At 43.5% G+C, this 20,940-nt stretch overlaps 5 non-coding genes across 5 annotated transcripts; all 5 read left to right on the top strand.

The window, feature by feature from the left end:
- The first annotated feature begins 2,851 nt into the window (after positions 1 to 2,851).
- On the top strand, positions 2,852 to 2,922 carry LOC137542610 (small nucleolar RNA SNORD49). Its single transcript, XR_011025489.1, has one exon. It is a non-coding gene; the product is annotated as a small nucleolar RNA SNORD49 (small nucleolar RNA).
- A 6,193-nt stretch (positions 2,923 to 9,115) lies between these two features.
- Positions 9,116 to 9,187, top strand: LOC137542620 (small nucleolar RNA SNORD65). Its single transcript, XR_011025498.1, has one exon. It is a non-coding gene; the product is annotated as a small nucleolar RNA SNORD65 (small nucleolar RNA).
- A 754-nt stretch (positions 9,188 to 9,941) lies between these two features.
- Positions 9,942 to 10,013, top strand: LOC137542622 (small nucleolar RNA SNORD65). Its single transcript, XR_011025499.1, has one exon. It is a non-coding gene; the product is annotated as a small nucleolar RNA SNORD65 (small nucleolar RNA).
- Positions 10,014 to 10,677: 664 nt separating this feature from the next.
- LOC137542623 (small nucleolar RNA SNORD65) lies at positions 10,678 to 10,748 on the top strand. The gene has a single exon (XR_011025500.1). It is a non-coding gene; the product is annotated as a small nucleolar RNA SNORD65 (small nucleolar RNA).
- A 3,164-nt stretch (positions 10,749 to 13,912) lies between these two features.
- On the top strand, positions 13,913 to 13,983 carry LOC137542611 (small nucleolar RNA SNORD49). The gene has a single exon (XR_011025490.1). It is a non-coding gene; the product is annotated as a small nucleolar RNA SNORD49 (small nucleolar RNA).
- Positions 13,984 to 20,940: the final 6,957 nt, after the last annotated feature.

Consider the following 20,940-nt stretch of genomic DNA (forward strand, 5'->3'; position numbering starts at 1 on the left):
TCACAACCCTAGTCACGCATACCATAAAGATTTCATAAGAAAAATATGTTGTTTTATAATTCAAACCACACACCGTCCTTTCTATCCTTCATATTAACATTTTAAAATTAGTAATATATCAATTTCAAGCATGTGAATAAAGTTTAGAGTCAATCAAACACATTTTTAGTAGAAAAATATATATACTTACATAGAAAAAGGGACAAAGTTCTGAAAGAGGGACAAATGAGGAGGAAAAAGGGACAGGGCTCCCAAAGAGGGACTGTCCCTCCAAAAGAGGGACAGTTGAGAGCTATGTGATCGGGCGGGAGATCGGGCATGTCGGAAATTATCTATCAAGCCATCTTAATGGTTCAAAAACGAGCCGTGTATGCCCAGCATTATACACAGACACCTCAGATAAAAATTATAGCAAACACCACAGCTGCAGCATCTCTTCTCATTTCTGTCTCCCCCTCCTCCCCACACACCGAACTAGATGTAATATGAGCCACTCAAGCATTCAAAGAATTATAGCATAGGATTATGCCTCTGTTCTGTTTCTCACACTTCTTCTTTACCACGTGCTGGACCAAAACTAGGCTGCCTCTGATGATGTCATCAGTCCTGCCTGCCATCTGTGCAGAGCATGTGTTGAGATTTCACAGGCACGTTTGCTTGAAGGGGAAGGAAAGAAGGCTGAAGACTACATTACCCAGAATCCTCCCCAAGGTTAACGAGATAACGCGGGCTTTGAGACTATATAAAGCATTTCCTCGGCCTGCATTTCCCTCTCATCTCATGTGCTTATGGCTGCAGGGAGTGGGTACGTTTGTTGTAATGTGCAATCTGGGGGCATCTGCTTGCTGGGTGTGTAGGGGGTCTACAGAGAGGGCTCCTGCTTTTACTGTGTAGGGAAGTGCAGTTGACTTTTGCTTTTTGTTTCTTATTTATGCTATTAAGCTAACATTTATCACGTTTGTTTGGCAAACATCCTCCTTTCAGTAACCATGCTCTTTTACAAGCCATTTGATTACTTATATACTATCGGGATTTTTTAAGGTTTTTACTTGCAATCCGGTATAGATCGGCGTAAAGAGTAGTTAGCAGTGATGGGAAGGCTCGTGGCTAAGAACATACTAAATTGCATTGACTTGCAGAAACTGCAGTTGAACTGACCATGTTTAGATGTGTGGTAGAGAGGGGCTTGTATTGACTTGAAAAGGTGTTTTTTTTTTTTGTTTTGTTTTAAACTTGTAAACTCCTATGTGATGACTCCATGTATTTTATCTGGACAGTTGACATCAAGGGTGTAATGTTTGTTTGCTTATATTTACTTATATTTTTTTAACTGGTAATGTTGGAGGTGTATGGGATCTATGTCAAAAACTTGGTAAATGCACAGTATATTGCAGTGATTTTGTAAGCATTTGACATTGACAAGTGTTAGGCCTGAGCCACACTGCAGGGTGCTTTTTGATCCATCAGCGCAGCATTTGTTTTTAAAATAAATGCTCCCATTGATTTTCATAAAAAAAATCACGTTAAGGGCTCTTTTACATCTAATGTGACTTTTTTTTTTTTTTTTTTTTATATCAGATGAGAAAAAAAACGTGCTTGGCAATTTATTTTTTATTTTTGCTTCTTCTTGGTTGCTAGCATCGTGTCAAAATTACTAATAATCCTGTAGTGTGAAAGCCTAAAAATCGTGACACTGGACACCAACAATTAAAAACAAAAACAAAATTTTTTTTGGCAATTTTGATTTTACTGTAGTTTTTATGCAAATCAGGAGTGTTATTTTAAAAGTGCAAATTCAGCACTGACTTATCAAAAAGCGATCTGCAGTATGCCTCAGTTTAAAGCAGGAGGATCAGCCATACAATGCCAGGGGAAAAACACATTTATAAGTGGATAGTTCATCTACTAAAGACCTGTATTGTACTGTCCATGTTTTGATTTCAGTGAAAATTTTTTTTTTTTTTTTTTAGTAAATGAATTCTGTTCCTGGTGGGGTCAATGTTTTTTTTGCCCACAGCTGAGGCTAAATACTGATGTCATTCTTCACTAATTTTTTTTTTTTCTTTGCTCCTCCAATTGCTGAGTCCCCTCAGCCTTGCTTGTAAACCCAAGCAAGCATGGGATCATGTTACAGCTAGGCAGGGGAATAAAGGAGAATATACCAACCTGCAACTGTTTGATATATCTGCTTTAAGAGGGAAGAATCCTTATACGCTGCTGTTTAGCATTTGCTAGCCTTTAGTAAATACCAGAGAAAAGCAATCATACGGATGCCCAGAGAATACTGACTAGTTTCATGGCAATTGTGTTAACGTCCAGCTGAACGAGGCCTAAAGACTCAAGATCTCTAAAACCAGACAAATCTTATGGAACAATGTTTGAACCACAAAGGCGCTGCCTACAGCATTTTTGGAGCAATTCCGAAGTGATCACATTCAAGGGATGCGGGGATAAATTGCGATTGCTCTGGGAATGGTGTTTAAAATTGCAGTTCTGTGATTTAAGAAACTGCAAGTAGTTCCCTGAAATTGCTGCCAGTAGGCCCCAAGCCTAAAGGTGGTCACTAAGTCTAATTTCTAGGGAAAAAAACATTTGAGCAACCATAAATTTTGGTCAGATTTGTTATAAATCTCTTTATGGGCTCAATCAATTATGAATTATTTTAAAGTCGTTTAGTTTTTGTTGAACCAGAATTTAAATTCTCGGATGTGATGAGAAAATATTGGTTCATTGATGTGAACGATTTCACTTCCAATCAGAATTATTTGATTGCTGGACGATTTTTTTATTTTTTTTGCCAAAAATTAGGTAGTTAGTGGCCACCTTTATGGTGGTATTTAATGTCTTGGTGTCACATGATGAGACTCAGGAAATAGGAAGTGCCGTCAGATGCGAGAACTGACGATTTCTCCTGATCTGAATTGCGCCTAATTTTGCCATAATGCTGAATGTGGTGTACAGTTTCTATACTGATCAGATTTGTCCTGTTGCAGGAGGATGTCTGACTTCAGCAGTGGCCTGCATGGACCAGATCAACCGGTCCTCAAGTAAGTGTAATGGAGCATTCTAAAGTCTCATTTAAGAGCCAATGATGTTTTGTTATCCCTGTCTGACTTGTCAGCCATGATGACACATTTCTATCACTGAGGCCTTCACTTAGATATTGAATCTTTCGTACACCTGTTGTAGTACACAAATTTCTGAACTCTTCCTTCACACAATTATTAGAACATGCATTGACACAAGGGTTGATCTACACCAAATGTGCTCCTAAAATTGTTCATGGGTAGATCATTTTGTCTTTGCTATTTTTTTTAAAGTGGCTCACAAGCCAAAAAAGTGTCTCCTGGCCTTGGCGTGCTATACTTTGGTCATCAATGTGGAACCTGCCTTGTACTATGCACTTAAGTAGAGGGGGGGGGGTGTTTATTTGTTTGACAACTTTTAAGGTGTCAGCAGCAGGCTTTGAGGCATTCTGTAGTTTTTTTTATTTTACTAAGATTTTTGAACTTGGTGGTAGTGGAGTGGTCATGCAGTTTTTTTCACTAGATTACCAAAGATTTTTACCTTGCGCCATTTCATTTTAAGGAGTGCATGCTGCATTTGGTATGTTTGGTTTATAACCTGTTTGGTTTGTTATGAGATTATTGCAGTCTTTGGTTGATGAATGAGATTTTTTTTTTTTTTACACTGACAAGTGCAAGTCCAAGCTGCATATAATTAACATAAACTGCACTTTGAATTTTCCCCAATCGTAAAAGCGCTACATTTTTCCTACTTGATCAATGATTATGATTGCTCCACCATGGCAGCTCCCCTCCTTGAATCCCTCCACTGGCTTCCTATCCGGTCCAGAATCAGATTCAAGATACTGTCTGACCTACAAATCTATCCACAAAACCTGTCCAACCTACATTTCCGATCTTACTCAGGTACACACCTAGCCGCTCACTCCCCCCCTCCAATTAACTTTGCCTGACTTCTCCCCACATCACTCAGTCCCATGCATGCCTCCAGGACTTATCAAGAGCTGCTCCAACACTATGGAACTCCCTACCTCCATCCATTAGGGCAGCCCCCTCCAACATCAAGAAAGCCCTCAATACTCACCTTTTCACTCTAGCCTACTATACCCCTCACAAGTGCTCTAAACCCACAGCTGAACTCTGGTCCCCTACCTTTTGTGTCCCTACCTCTCCCTCTAGATTGTAAGCCTTTGGGCAGGGTCCTCCTCTTGTGTCCTACCTGATCATACACCTCCATTACTGTGAACCCATGCTATGCATTTGTGAGCCTAACTTGCCTAATCTCCATGCTCCCCTCCAGTGACTAAGCATTACCTTATGCTCATACTGTGCTGTGTGATCTGGTTTTTCTTGTATTCCTGTATTGTCATATTGCTGTATTTCACCTCTAAATATTGTCTGTAAACTAATGTCCAGCGCTGTGTAATGTTGGCGCTTTATAAATATAATTGACAGTCACTGAAGCAAACTTGCTTTTTCTAAATGATGAAAATCGCATCACATCCAGTTAGTAATGCTTATTGCAATATTTTTTTTCATTGCCAAAGGTTATTATATTTAGTATTTATATAGCGCTGTCATCTTCCACAGGTGCTGTACAGGTTATATTGTCACCTGTCCCTCAGAGCGGTTCACAATATAATCCCAACCATAGTCACATTTGTGTATGTATCGTAGTCTAGGGCCAATTTAGGAGGACGCCAGTTAATGTTTGTATTTTTGGGGGGAAAGTGGGAGGAAATCAGAGTGCCTGGAAGAAACCCACAGACAGAGCATACAAAGTCTTTGCAGATGTTGACCTGGCTGGGATTTGAACCAGGGACCCAGTGATGCAAGGCGAGAGCGCTAACCACTACTTGCCGTTCTGCCTTTAAAGTGTACCAGAGTGGAAGCTCTGGTACAAAATGAGATGCTTACAGAGGGGGAAGCCAAGGGATCCTATTGATGATTCCCTCAGTGCTGATGTCCCCTTGCCCCCCCCCCCCCCCATGCTGAGCATGGTTCCCTGGAATATTGGCAACATTGCATCCTCTAAGCACATCAGGGCTACACACCTCCCCTTCCTATAGCATGGCCTCCTGAGCATACCTGCACATGTGCAGTAAGCCGGAGCCGCTCAGTGCTACTGTGCATGCTGAGGGGCGGGGGAGAGGCGGAGGTACGCATCTGATAGACGCGCGTGAGGCAGGGCTGCGTCGGTTAGCCCTGCCTCGATGCGGAAGAGATTCCGCGCTGTACGGAGGGGATTTGGGGGTGAAGGGACCACCGTTAAGCTGCGGGATAGCGGCGGTTTAGCAGGGGCACACATGCCCCTGCTATCTGAGGTCTGAAGCGACATTTATTCTCGCTTCAGACTCTAAGTCACATGTGTCAACTCCAGGCCTGGAGGGCCAGATCCATGCCAGTGTTTAGGATGGACTGAGAAAGAGAATGTGTTCTACCTGATGGACCACACCTTTCCTGATTCAGACCCATCAATTCATTTGAGCTGTATCAAAAATGTGAGTATCTCGGCCCTCGTAGGACCGGTTTGACATACCTGCTCTAAGTAATAAAGGCAGTGATTAGTACAGAATTCAGTTAGCTGGCTTTGTTAGTGAATGAATATGGCAGCTTCTATATACCCCTCACTTCCATAAGTTGTTTAGTAACCAAGTTGGCTTGTGTAGGGTGAACATTTTATTGTAGCGTCTGGAGTTCTCACCACCTAACAAAGCATGAGCATTCTCTATTTGCATATCTTGTCAGTCTCACATGTGCCAATTTAGATCTTTAAATTTCCCTATTTATTTCAACTTTTAAAACGTAAATGTTATAAAAGTAAAAGCATTTAACACCTTGCCTTGAAGTGACTTTTTTTTTATTTTTCAATATTCTTTGCAGAGGGTTTACCACGAAATACGGATGACAAGATGCCATTCCTGGGTGTAAAAGGTATTTTGTCCTGTACATAAGCTTTTTGTGGTTATTTTGCTATAATGGAAGTTATAGGAAGTGTTACCCGCTCACAGAATCTTTGTGAGGCAATTGTGTTAGCGTTTTAAAGAATGCATAGTATCAATTATTTTCTGAGTCAGAGTTTACTTCCTGATTTGCGTCAGGGAGTGAATTAAAAAAGCTCAGGATAAGCGCTTTTCACAAAAACGGAACGCCCCACCCAGGCGCCGGGAATCGGAAAGAAATTGCTACGAAAAACCCAACGCTAACACGGGTGGAACGCAATGTGAACGAGCCCTTTAAGTGATTTGGGCTTTGTCTTTTGACAGCTCCCAGATTACTGTCTGAGCAATGCTATGGCTGTAATTCACACTATGGCCTATGGTGCGCTCAAGTTTTCCAGTGCGGTTTTTCCTGAAAAGCTTGGCTACAGTAATTGGCTAGAATATGATTTTCAAATGTAGAACGTGTATAGATATAGGTCCTGTTTCCACTAGCGCAGAAAAGCAAGTTGTGTGGGGTAACTCTACCACAGGGAATAATGGTGCTGCTGGCTGAATAACTTGCCATTTTGGATGACATTGCAGCACTTCCTACAGGGCCTTCCCATGCCTCTCCCGGTTCCCTCGTTCCACCACTGTAACCCATGATAGCAGTCTTCAGCCGATGGGTTGAATACTGCTCTCTTCTATAGGATCCAGAGCCTTTCCTCTCATTAGGTAAACATCTGTTTTGTATTTAATGCCTAGTACACACTATACAATTTTCTGTTAAAGAGACTCTGAAGCGAGAATAAATCTCGCTTCAGAGCTCATAGTTAGCAGTGGCACATGTGCCACTGCTAACCCGCCGCAATAGTGCCGCTAAACGGGGGTCCCTTAACCCCCACTGCGACACTTGGTCGCAGACTTGGTCGCTCCTGGAGGCAGGGCTAACGGCTGCAGCCCTGCCTCCAGTCACGTCTATCAGCGGCGAATCGCCGCCTCTCCCCAGCCCCTCTCAGTGAAGGAAGACTGAGAGGGGCGGGGGAGAGGCGGAGATGCGCGCTGACAGACGCGCGTGGGGCAGGGCTGCGGTGGTTAGCCCTGCCCAACCAGGAAGCGCTCCCCCACATTACGGAGGGGATTTGGGGATCAGGGACCCCCGTTAAGCCGCGGAATAGCGGCGGTTTAGCAGGGGCACACGTGCCCCTGCTATCTATGAGGTCTGAAGCGAGATTTATTCTCGCTTCACTCTCTTTAAGCCCCATCTACATGATACGATTCTTTGTGCAATTCGATTACAATTCTACTATATAGAACTATATCTTTCCTTCAAGCCTGGTGTGACAGACCCAACTTTAACTATAAACGCCTGCTTACGTGAACTACAGCAATGGATGAATGACAACTGGCTGAAACTAAATGCAGACAAAACTGAAGTCCTTCTGATTGGAGGGCAGAGCATGATAACAAAACAACTTAACTTGCATTCTTCACCACTGGGAATAGGAGGCACGGATCTACGCAGCTCTGATCATGTGCGTAGCCTGGGAGTTTAAATTGATGGGGATTTAAACTTCAGAACTCAAATCTCTGCTGTGGTGAAATCATCCTATTTTCACCTGAAGAACATTGCAAAAATCAAGCACCTCATACCCCCAGAAGATCTGCCAACCTTAGTCCATGCCTTCATCACATCCCGACTGGACTACTGCAATGCTCTCTACACTGGCCTTCCAAAAAAGGTCTTGTACCGCCTACAGCTGATACAGCATACTGCTGCCAGACTGCTAACCAACCAACCCCGTCACTGCCACATAACGCCAGTCCTGCATTCCCTTCACTGGCTACCTATAGAATGGAGGGTCCTATTCAAGATCGGCCTACTGACATTTAAATCCCTGAATAATCTAGGCCCTGGATACATGAAATATGTTACAGCTGCGTAGCAATCCCCACATTCTCAGATCCACAGGTTCTAATAATCTAGTCATACCCAGAGTCCACTTGGAAACTTTTGGTCCCAGAGCCTTCTGTCATGCTGCCCCTACGTTTTGGAACGCCTTACCTCAACAGATCAGGACAGCCCCATCCCTGGATGTGTTTAAATCCAGACTGAAAACCCACCTGTTCAGTCTGGCATTTGCAGAAATATAACTTTTGTTGTGTGAATACTTCATCCTACTAATTACTGAATCTGAGAGAGCCTAAGCGCATTGAGTCCTATGGGAGAAAAGCGCTATAGAAATGTTATTGTATTGTAGTATTCTATGTACGATCTGATTAAATCCAACATGTCTGATCGGACATGTCTGAATGGATCGTAAATAGAATCGTAATCGAATCGCACAAAGAATTGTATCGTGTAGATTGGGCTTTAGATTTACCTGCCAGATATTTCCAACATGTTGGAAATGTCTAACCATCTGCCTAGCAATTAAAGCGGAATATAACCCTGCATTTCAACTTTGCTCTAAAACATTATTTACAGCATATTATATGCAACCAGCATTTTTTTTTTTTACTAGACCAGCATTGGAAGGGTTACACACAGCTTTTAAAGTTCGTGGAGAGAACTGCTGAAGTTTAGATAGATACATTTCAGTAAACAAAATGTAGCAAGTGAGGAATGTTACTCTTTGGCTGTCCTCCAGCTCCTGCACAGTCAGAGTGAGTCATTCCACAGTTGTTACATTTTGTTTTGCTTAAATGTATCTATGTAAGCTTCTGATGTGGCAGCAGGTTTTTCCAGGAACTTTAAAGCTGTGTGACCCTTCCAATGCTGGTCTAGTAAAAAAATGCTGGTTGCATATAATATGCTGTAAATGTTTTAGAGCAAAGTTGAAATGCAGGGCTATATTCCACTTTAAGCATTGTTCTACTCGGCAGGAGATGACCAGAAGACAATGCACCAGAGAATGACAATTCTCTATCAGTACTTAACAGGAAATAATCGAATTACAGGTAAATCTAACAGAAAATTGTATTGTGTACTAGACATAAACTTCAGGTTTGCTTTACTCGTTTTGACTTTTCTGTGTGCTGGAGCTACTTTTACTTTAGTTCTGCTTTAAAGTTATAGCTCTGGAAATTGAGACGGAAGAGTTCCCTCAATTCTAATTGCAGGCTTTTTGTCTAGTGTTAGCAGGTAGAATCCGCCTCTTGAGTGCGCTGTGATGAAATAACCTAAAAATAGCTGGAATTACCGTCAGATTGCTGGTGGTGAGAAGGGTTTATCTGAGCGCTGCTCCTCTTACCTGCTTAGGTTGTGGTACTGTGTAGAAACCGGCTTAATCCTCATTCAGTGAAGATTTTTCTTGAAATGTACAATAAAACTGCTTTTTGCTGATCTCAGACTAAATTTTTTATTTTTGTTTTAGGATCAGTCATTAAAGCACCTGATGGGAAGTCTTAACAAAAACCGCTCAGTGCTGCGATGCTTCAGAACTGTCTGCTTTTGTTACTAGTTCATGGTAAGTTGGTAAGGAAACCAACAATTATGACTGCACAAGCCTGCAGCAATCAAACCCGGGGGGGACTCAGTGTTCTCCCCAGAACTATTTTCCAGCCGGGTGGCATGAAATTGTAGCCGGGTGGCATGAAAAAACAGCCGGGTGGGGAGAGATGAAAATGCAGGGCAACTCTGCTTACAGCATAAGAGGCGGTGAGAACGTGAGCCAATGACAGCCGGGTGGTCACCAAGTCTAGCCGGGTGGAGCACCCGGCTAAAAGAGCCTGGGGAGAACACTGGACTGTACTGTGCTACTTTACGTGGACCTTCAGACTACTTTAAAAAGCAACTGAACACCTAGAAATCTTTTTATGAACTCCCAAAGAGGGATGTCTTTAATAGTGTGCCTTTGAGGTGAGCATATATACAGGCTCACAGGGTTTGAGTACAGATATGTACTTGCTCTGGAAAATGAGGAAAAGTTCTTCGGGTCTGGTTTTAGGCTTTTAGTCTAGTGTTAGCAGGTAGAATCCGCCTCTGAGTGCGCTGTGATGAAATAACCTAAAAATAGCTGGAATTACCGTCAGATTGCTGGTGGTGAGAAGGGTTTATCTGAGCGCTGCTCCTCTTACCTGGCCAGGTTGTGGTGTTGTGTAGCAAACTGCTTAATCCTCATTCAGTGAAGGTTTATTTATATTTATTTTTTTTTTGAAATGTACAATAAAACTTTTTTTGCCAATCTCGGACTAAACATTATTATTTTTTTTTTTTTTTTAGGTGTCAAAGCACCTGATGGGAAGTCAAAAACACTCAGTGCTGCGATGCTTCAGGACGGTCTTCTGTCACTAGTTCTTGGTAGGTGTAATGTTGTAGTGTGCATGTCCTAAAACAGTAATTTTAAACAATTCTAAGAAGTTTAATGAATTCTGAAGTGAATGGTTTATGAAGGTGCCATGGGAGACTTGAGGAACAAGCAGGAAGCCAGCCATTATGTGACTGCACAACCCTGCAGCAATCAAACCCAGGGAGGAATGTACTGCGTTACTTCAAGTGGACCTTCAGTCTACTTTAAAGGCAACGGATTTTTTTTTTTTTAATGGACCTCCCAATAAGGGAGATTTGTAGCAGTGTGCCATTGTGGCAAGAGTCTTTACAGCCCCACAGGGTTCTGCTGGAAACGAGTACAGATGTGTACTTGCTCTGGAAAATAAGGAAACGTTCTTTGGGTCTGGCTGGTTGTAGGCTTTGTCTAGTGTTGGAAGGTAGAAGGCCTCGGAGTGCGCTGTGATGAAATAACCTGAAAATAGCTGGAATTACCGTCAGATTGCTGGTGGTGAGAAGGGTTATCTGAGCGCTGCTACTCTTACATGTCCAGGTTGTGGTACGGGTGTAAAAAAAACGGCATTATCCTTTTACAGTGGCAGGAAGATTTTAGAAAATGCACTGTAAGTTGTTTTTTTTTTTTTTTTTTTTTTTTCCCCCCATCAAACTAAACGATCGTCTAATACGTATTTTAGGATCTGTTGGAGAACCTGATGGAGGTCTCTAAACCAAATGAAGTGCTGCAATGCTCTGGGACTTTCTGCTTGGGTAAGTAATGCATATTTTTTTTTTTTTAAAGGAAACGTGGTGAGAATGTTCAGGCCCAGTGTCCCATTTGTCCTTGCCTTAAATAAGAAGCGACACCCATGCTAACCTAGTAATAAAAAACACATATATAAGTAGATAAATACTACTACTTACATAAAAGATGTATTGTGCTATCCACGTAATGATTCCTGTGAATTTTACAAAGGCAAAGCAGAAAGTCCTATTCTAGGCAGTGGCCATCTTGCCAAACTAATGCTGACATCGTATCCTCCCTGACTCTTGTTCCCCCCCCCCCCCCCCCCCTTGCTCATTGTGTATTCATCAGCTGCCCTCCTCCCAGAGTCTTTTATTTTATTTATTTATTTTTCTTACACATCCAATCACTGAGTCACCTCAGCCTTGCTTGTAAACACAAGTGATCAGCTAGGCAGGGAAATGGAAGAGGATAAATATTTTATAGATTAAAAAAACTCCCAGCATTCAACTTTTTGGCACTAGGGCCAGTGCTCCTAAAGTATGTGAACTCAAACTGAATAACAGCAGAAAAAGTTTTGAATGCAGGATTAGCATCTTTATCACTTAACCACCCTGGCGTTCTATTGAGATCGCCAGGGCGGCTGCGGGAGGGTTGTTTTTTTAAATAAAAAAAAACACTATTTCATATAGCCAACTGAAAGGTGGCTGCATGAAAGCCCACTAGAGGGCGCTCCTGGAGCATAATTCCGATCGCCTCCGGCGATCAGAATTAACAAGGAAGGCTGCAATGAGCAGCCTTCCTTGTTTGGCTTTCCTCGTCGCCATGGCAACGAGCGGAGTGACGTCATGGACATCAGCCGATGTCCTGACGTCAGCCACCTCCGATCCAGCCCTTAGCGCTGGCCGGAACTATTTGTTCCGGCTGCGCAGGCAGGCGGCTGGGGGGACCCTCTTTCGCTGCTGCTCACGGCGGATCGCCGCAGAGCGGCGGTGATCAGGCAGCACACGCGGCTGGCAAAGTGCCGGCTGCGTGTGCTGCTTTTTATTTGATTCAAACCCGGCCCAGCAGGGCCTGAGCGGCACCCTCTGGCGGTAATGGACGAGCTGAGCTCGTCCATACCGCTAAGGTGGTTAATACACTCAGACCAGTTGCTGTTGTAATTTGATTTTTATGGTGACAATACCGCTTTAAGCTTTTGTATGAATTCTCATCAGCTGACTCCCAGGTAATTGGCTAGATGCTTCAAAAGTAGAATGCTAATCAGTGAGTAGCAGTCTCTGCTGTGCATGTGACTGCACCCTTTATCAAAAATGGGACCCTGCTACAAACGCCTTGATTAGCTGCCTGAGTGTTGTGGGTAAGCTCCTTCCCACTGTAAAATAATGCAACCAAGTGAACGCATTCATAACCACACAAGTCAGTGGGCATCGCTCAGAATGGTTACACAAGTACTCGGGACACAAACTGGATTTGAACCCAGCACTGCAAGCTGAGGCTGTCCACAACACCACTGTACTGTTTGTGGGAAAGAGCCTTATGGCCTGCAGCTAACTAGAGCACTTCCTGCAGCAATTTTGAAGCAATCAGTCATCACATTAGAGGGATGCAGGCAGGGCTGTGGAGTCGGCGCAGTTTTGGGAAAAATGCTCCGACTCCTAATGAATTTAAACTAATTAAAATGGAAAATATGATAAAATGTTCTTTCTCAGATAATGGTTGTCTTAAGTGTATGTGTATATGTGTATATATCTGCTTAGCCCACAAAAAAGAAATCACATAGTTAGTTGTGTGGCAGTCCCCATATTTTTAAAGTCAGATAAACATATCTGACTGTGTGTACACAGGAATCTCATAGATCTAGATATATCATACCTGGGGCTTCCTCCAGCCCCTTTCAGGCTAATCAGTCCCTCCCTGTTCTCTGCCACCTGGGTCTTCTGCTATGAGTCTCTGTAATTCAGCCAGTTGGCGCAGTCCAGCCATGTGCCACTTCAACAGCCAGGAGCGTTCTGCACAGGGGTAGTACGTTCCTGGCGGAGTGTGCATGCGCACTACGCCAGACTGGCTCAAGACTGGCTCAAGTACCTGGTCTCATAGCAGAAGATCCAGGTGGCGGAGGACAGCGAGGGACTGATTAGCCTGAAGGGGGCTGGAGGAAGCCCCAGGTATGTATAAAACTTTAATTTCATCTGTCTCAGGTTTACTTTGTTACAGTAGTACTATACATATGCACTCCCTACAGAGCTGCAGGGAATCAACTGAGAATGTTGTGCACATTGAACAGAGGGGTGTTGTCTATCACCCATAAACATGATTCAGATTTTGCATGAATGTGTAATAGAGGAAGAATCTCCTCATTCTCCTGCAGAGTACCTGCACATCACTCCTACATGTACCTAGTTACATTGCCTAGGGCCTGATGTTGGTTGGTCCTGTCTGTACCTTCTACAAGGACTAGTTTTAGTCTAGGACAGAGGTGTCAAACTAAAATACAAAGTGGGCTGAAACTGAGCTCTGGGGCCAAGTTGCAGGCCGACCTCAATGTCTAGTGGCCACCTCCATCCCCTATACAGTTCCCAGATTAGTGGTCCTCTCTCCCACTCCTATACATTTCCCTTATTAGTGATCCTCCCCTATAGTGTCCTGGTGTCTAGTGCCCCCCTTCCCCCTCCTATACAGTTCCCTTGTATTTAGTGCTGTCCTCCTCCCCATATGGCTTACTGGTGGTCTAGGGCTTACCCTCCAATATAGCTGTTCTGGTGGTCTAGAGAGGGCCAAACATAATCCACAGCCCTGGATGCAGGGACAGTTGTGATCACTCCAGGAAGTTTTTAAAAAAAAAATTTATTTTAGGAATTGCATAGCCTCCTGAATTTGTCTAGTAGGGACCAGATCTTAGTTTGCTTAAATATGGTTCTGAATGAGGCCTTACAGTGATATTGTCTTGGTGTCACATGATGAGACTCAGGAAATAGGAAGTGCCGTCAGATGCGAGAACTGACAATTTCTCCTGATCTGAATTGTGCCTATTTTGCCATCATGCTGAATGTGGTGTACGGTTTCTATACTGATCAGATTTGTCCTGTTGCAGGAGGATGTCTGACTTCAGCAGTGGCCTGCATGGACCAGATCAACGTGTCCTCGGGTAAGTGTAATGGAGCATCCTAAAGTCTCATTTAAGAGCCAATGATGTTTTGTTATCCCTGTCTGACTTGTCAGCCATGAGGACACATTTCTATCACTGAGGCCTTCGCTTAGATATAAAATCTGTTGCTTTTAACTAGACCTGTTTCTGAAATAACCCTTCACACAAATCATTAGAACAGAGGTGTCACTAAAATGCTGCATGGCCAAATTACCTGCATTCACACAAGGGGTTGATCTACATTTACTGGTATGGCTGTCTTCTGAATATTCATGCAAAAGCTAATAAGATCTCCTTGTCTTGGGAGTGCTCCATATTGGCCATCAATCTGACTCAATTGTATTAACAACCTTGGGCCCCATTCACACTAGAGTGTTTTGCCGGCGACTCTATAAAACCCTATGGGCCTGTTGGGCAATTTGCATTAATCGCCGGTGATTAACACAAATCGGCAAACGCATAGCCTGCACCATTTTAAGGCTATTTCCCGGTGATCGTGTTTCAGTGCTATAGAAGCAGAATAACCGCCGATGTGTCCAGTGATTTTTTTTTTTAATTTTATTTTTTTCTTCTTCCCCTGAGTGTAATCACGGAAAAATCACTCCTGCAAAACTCCAGCTGTAATCGCCAGTGTTTTGCGCTTTTACGTATGAATGGGGCCTTAGGGCTGATTCACACAAGAGCTATTTTAAGCGCTAGAGTTTTAAAAGCTCTTGCTAATGCAATGCTATGGGGGGGGGGGGGTTTACAAAATTACATCGCTCCAGTGTGAACACATAGGATAACATTAGCAAGAGCTTTAAGAATAAGTGCTTAGAAAAGTTGTTGTAGTGTGAATTAGCCCTGATTATGCTAGGCATGATTAGAAAACGCTAGGCACATGCCTAGAATCGCCTAGAACAATCACTTTAAAAAAAAAAAAGCGCTAAGTGTTTACGATGGTGCTTTTTGGTGTGCACTGGCCCTATCTGAAGAAAGGGGTATCTAAGTAGTGGCTAATCAAAGGGCATCTACAAGGCTAAACGAGCTCATTCAGAGAACCAACACAGGACCTGGAAAAGCATTTTTCAACTATAAAATGCCAAATTTGGCATTAGAAATGCAATAGACAAAAAATTTTTTTTACCACCTACTTATTTCATGCAGATTGTTTAGGCCCCGTTCACATTACAAGCGCAGACGGCTGTGCGTTTGCAAAGTGTACGAACACACACCGTCTGTGTTTGCGTTGCGTGGCTGATCCCATTCACTGAAAGTGAATGGGACAGCTGCGCGTTTTGGGGAAAAATGCGTGCAGCATGCGTTCCCGGACCGCACTGGTTGATCGCATGCAGTGTGAACATCAGTGCACTCTGTCGTGTTGGCTTCCTGCACGCGTTCCCAAAACGCAGCTAGAGACGCGTGCAGTGTGAACAAGGCCTTACGGTGTGCAGTCTGCTGATATTGGCAAGCTCCCCAGTTTTACTGGTTTTAAATGCAATTTTAAAAGGCACCAGAAGTGAGACCTTTTAGATGCTGCTATAATTTTAAATACCAGTTGCCTGGCAATCCTGATCTTCCTGGTCTGAATTACACACCTAAAACAAGCATGCAACTAATCTAATCAGATTTGTCAGACATCTGATCTGCATGCTTGTTCAGGGATTATGGCTTAAGGTATTAAGAGGCAGAGAGTCAGCAGGACAGCCAGGCAATGTACATTATTTAACAGCAAAACCTGTCAGTATCCCTCTCACGTCAGATTCAATTTTTAACCTTTTTTTTTCTTTTCCCCCCTCTTTATGCTAGAGGGTTTGGGAAAGTCTGCTTCTATATGAAACAGAGCTTTGGGGATAAACTTGCTTCACTGAGCTATTGTATGCATTAACTTTCACTTTTTTTTTTTTTTTCCCTAGGTGGAATGGATCTATACCTGTCATAGGAAAATAAATGTCATAATGTTCTATGTAAAATTGCATAATTCTCCATTTGTTTCTGAAGTAAAAGTTAAAGAATATATTAAATATTCTTAGGTACCTCGGACTGCTTTTACCTTGTCAATAAAAACTGCCCCTAAACAAATACATGCTTCATTTCTAGTTCCTTAACCTGAGAATGAGACATTTCCTGGGTGGTTTTGGTTGGAAGTAAAATGATGGCATTTGTAGCTGTGAGGACAAAGCAATATGAAACTGAAATGTAATTTCTGCTCTTAAACATTAAATCTAGTCTTAAATAGGAAAATTGACTGTTAGAACATATATTGATCCACCTCTGTTGTGTATGCAGCCTGTCGTATGCTTGTCCACATACTACCCTGCCTTGTGGTTGTGATGGCTCGGACCTCTGATTTTAGGTTCGTGAACCTCAAAGTTCGGGTTTTCACGAACCACATCAGACTTCAATGGCGAGGTGAACTTTGAAAACTACAAACATTTATGCTGGCCACAAGTGGTGGAAAAGATGTTTCAAGGGGCTTAACACTGCAGTTTTTGCATGGAGTGGGATACACGCCAAAAGTCTCTGGGGAAAAAATCTGGATTTGAAGCACAGCAGCGTTTTAAGGGCAGAAATTGCATTGCAATGCTAACTTCTGTGTTCCAATCGCTGGAACGTAGTGTCCCCATTGTCACATGTCTTCGCCTTTAATGCTGCCCACTGCTTCCTAATTGGTGGAAGCAAAGGTGGCGGCATTGAAGGTGGAGACCTGTGACAAGGGGATGCTGCGTTCCAGAGCTAGAAGGTGAATAATACTCTGCCTGCTTTCGCCACCGCTATTCTGGAGGGGGAGAGCAGAAGGAGGGGAACCAGGTGAGGGAGGGGGGGGGGGGTTCTGGCCCCATCCCTGCCGCTGTCCCAACTGCCCCTCCTTCAGCAACTATGCTGGCTACAACTGGGCCGACTAGGCGCAACTATATCTGGTGTTACCTGCCGTGGTATGCATAGTTTGCCACACTTGCTCCTTTTTGGGGGGGTTGTCTTACAATGCCCAGCACCAGGTGTCAAATGCCCTAGGTACGCCACTGGTCGGTCGTAACAGCTTGTAATCAAACAGGATTTCTGACGCAGGCTGCATTGCCAAAAGCTTACTATTCTTTTAAAGAGAACCCGAGGTGGGTTTCTGCAATCAATACAGGACACAGAAGCACATTCTGCATACTATCACCAGCCTCTGTGTCCACATAATGTGCCCCAGCCACCCCGTGCTCTGCTGTCCTCCCTTACAAAAACCGCCAGGCAAGCAACACGCAGATTGTTGCTAGTCAGCTGTTTACATTGATGCTGCCACTCCTCTGCCTCCTGTATATCGCGGCACCCTGCCTCTGTAAGCTGACTGGAGGAAGCTTACGGAGGTGGGAAGGGACGCAGGATCGGGTTCTCTTTAAGACAATAAATGGTATCATCCTGACTTTAAACTTTTTGTGTTTAATGTTGGGAATACACAATGAGATTCTTCATCAGATTTACTGTCTATTTTTCTGATCGATTACCATTTACTTCTATTGCTACTACCTTCAGTAGTGCAGGAAAATAGAAACGGACTTCAGGCAATTCTATTAATTCTTTAATATAAGTACTATATGTAATATGTTTATACCGTGTCAAGTTAATTCAGGTGGACAAATGCCCAAATGGGGACAGCCATGTGGATTAAAAAAAAAACTCACCAATGAGCAGCATCACCCAAAGGCAGACCTGATGGGAAACAGGAGCTGTACATCCACCCAAGAGTGTAATGGCTCCCACCACTGCATCTACTATATGAAAGCGGCACAATGCTTCCTAAAAGAGGCATGGCACAACTTGCAGTGTAGCCAGCCATGTGAGCGGCATCATGGAACGTTATGCAAAGTACAAACCGCAGCAAAAAAACACTCCCCCTAGCATTTCCATTCGACAAGACGCTAGAGCGGAGATACGCCGCTGAGGACATGCCATACAGTGAAAAATGGACGCAGTTGCCACTAATAACGAGGCGTATAATACTAGGCTTACGTCGACCATATGAAAACAAATAACCACCCAGGAGACACAAGAACAGTCTCATGGAATAAAATTGTGATGCTAAAAAAAAAAATCAGGTGTCTACATGGAGCATTAAAGCACCTTAAGCAAATAAGGCCAAATACAATCAGAATCAAAACATCACTGCATTCCACCCCAAAAAAATCAAACACTTGATGAAAAAAGAACGTAAGCCCAAAAAATACATGCCACACAAGTCCTACGTTAAAAGTGCAGTAAATGTATAGGAAAACACTACGCCTTAACCTCCCTGGCGGTATGAATCGTGCGGCTGTGGGAGGGTTTTCACCACTTTTTTTTTTGCCTAGCGCTAGCTACATGCCCCCCTCACCCCCCCTTCTCCCTCCCTGCGGTGTTCACCCGTAGCCTTAGATCGCACTTGCCCATAAGGAAATCCCGTTCTGAACAGGATTATCTTGAGGGCTTCCCCTGTCACCATGGCAACAAATTGAGTGACATCACAGGGAGTCTAGATCTACCCCACAGCGCAGCCTGGCGGCGATTGGAGGGGGGGGGGGCCCTGTATCACGGCAGGTAGCAGCGCATGGGCAGCGGTGATCGCAACAAACATGCAGCTAGCAAAGTGCTAGCTGCGTGTTTGAAAACAAATTATGCAAATCGGCCCAGCAGGGCCTGAGGAATCCTCCGCGGCGGCTTACCCCGTGTCCAGCACGGGGCTACTGCTAAGGAGGTTAACTCAGCAGCACATACAACCAGATCGTATGGATATGTACAGAATCATAAGCAGAACAAGATTATACTCTTTGCTGAGTCCACCACTCCCCAGTGTGCCCTCCTGGATAGTTTTAATTTTTACAATATAGTAGTCAGGACTACCTTGCTTTGCAGCACTAGCATCCCAGGTTCAATCTCTGGTCAGAACACAAATGACATAGTTTGGATGTTCTCATTGTTTTTGTATGGATTTACTCTGGGCTTTCTGGATGCTGTTTTATATTTGGTGTTCAATGCATACTTTGCCCTATGTATAATATATATTTAGTTACGTGGAGAAGAAATAGCTCGGCACTTGGTTTTCAAGAGGGAGAAGAGCCAAAAGTCCTCACACATTAAGCACAAACTTCAAAAAACAACCATCCATAAGCACTGATGGTAACAGATGTGGCAGAGAATGTGCTGCTGGTAAGTGAAAGGAAGGAACACTTGTAAATTTGTACATAGAAAAAAAGCAGCCTGGGCGCTGTCCTCATAAATGCCTATTTATTCCATGCTAACAGCATACAACCATTATGATTAACACGTCCAGTGAAAACAAGAATCAAACCTGGTGAGGTGCTGTGCTTCTTATGGGTAGAGCGAGGTGACCCGGGGATAATAGGACGGCACAACAGCCATTTCGCGCTAAACAGCGCTTGCTCACATGCTTGTCCTGTACAAGCACTAGGGGGACACAGCAGACCCTGGGGGAGACTTTGAGGCAGTAATACCACAGAGGTATGTCATAGCGCACAGGATATGCCTCTGTGTTCTATTAAGATTTTAAATACCCACCTCAGGTTCTCTTTAAAAATGATGACTGCATGTAACTTGTGTATGAAATGCCTGACCAAAATCGCAATACTAAAAAATGCCCACTAGAGGGAGCTCACTTCATAAATATTTCATCTATGCAGACCTGTTATGGACAATCTAGTAGAGCTAAATTATTAAAGGAAACCTGAGATGAAAATGAAGCATTAACATTTACCTGGGGCTTCCTTCAGCCCCCTTTAGGCCGTTTGGCGCTCTCTTTCTGTCCTCCCGGACCACTTTGATTATCAGCCGCCCAAACCGGTCTCTTCTTCCAGTCGTCGCCTGTACTGCGCATGCATGGCTCAGCCGCACGCACCCATCGCTCTTTATTTCCAGGCGTGTTCTGCGCTTGCGTTGAACTCTCCAGGCAACAGGAGCATGGTAGGCACGACTGGGGATAGTGGTCCACCACATGCTCAACTAGAAGTAAACTATGGCATATGGGGTATCTTTTTAAATGGGAAAGGCCAAATAATTCATTTTTGTGTTTTATAACTAAGATAGTTACATAGTTACATAGTTATTTTGGTTGAAAAAAGACATACGTCCATCGAGTTCAACCAGTACAAAGTACAACACCAGCCTGCTCCCTCACATATCCCTGTTGATCCAGAGGAAGGCGAAAAAACCCTTACAAGGCATGGTCCAATTAGCCCCTAAAGGGAAAAATTCCTTCCCGACTCCAGATGGCAATCAGATAAAATCCCTGGATCAACATCATTAGGCATTACCTAGTAATTGTAGCCATGGATGTCATTCAACGCAAGGAAAGCATCTAAGCCCCCTTTAAATGCAGGTATAGAGTTTGCCATAACGACTTCCTGTGGCAATGCATTCCACATCTTAATCACTCTTACTGTAAAGAACCCTTTCCTAAATAAGTGGCTAAAACGTTTTTCCTCCATGCGCAGATCATGTCCTCTAGTCCTTTGAGAAGGCCTAGGGACAAAAGGCTCATCCGCCAAGGTATTATATTGCCCTCTGATGTATTTATACATGTTAATTAGATCCCCTCTAAGGCGTCTTTTCTCTAGACTAAATAAACCCAGTTTATCTAACCTTTCTCGATAAGTAAGACCTTCCATCCCACGCATCAATTTTGTTGCTCGTCTCTGCACCTGCTCTAAAACTGCAATATCTTTTTTGTAATGTGGTGCCCAGAACTGAATTCCATATTCCAGATGTGGCCTTACTAGAGAGTTAAACAGGGGCAATATTATGCTAGCATCTCGAGTTTTTATTTCCCTTTTAATGCATCCCAAAATTTTGTTAGCTTTAGCTGCAGCTGCTTGGCA

The sequence above is a fragment of the Hyperolius riggenbachi genome, chromosome 12, assembly GCF_040937935.1.
Source record: "Hyperolius riggenbachi isolate aHypRig1 chromosome 12, aHypRig1.pri, whole genome shotgun sequence".
Lineage (NCBI taxonomy): Eukaryota > Metazoa > Chordata > Amphibia > Anura > Hyperoliidae > Hyperolius > Hyperolius riggenbachi.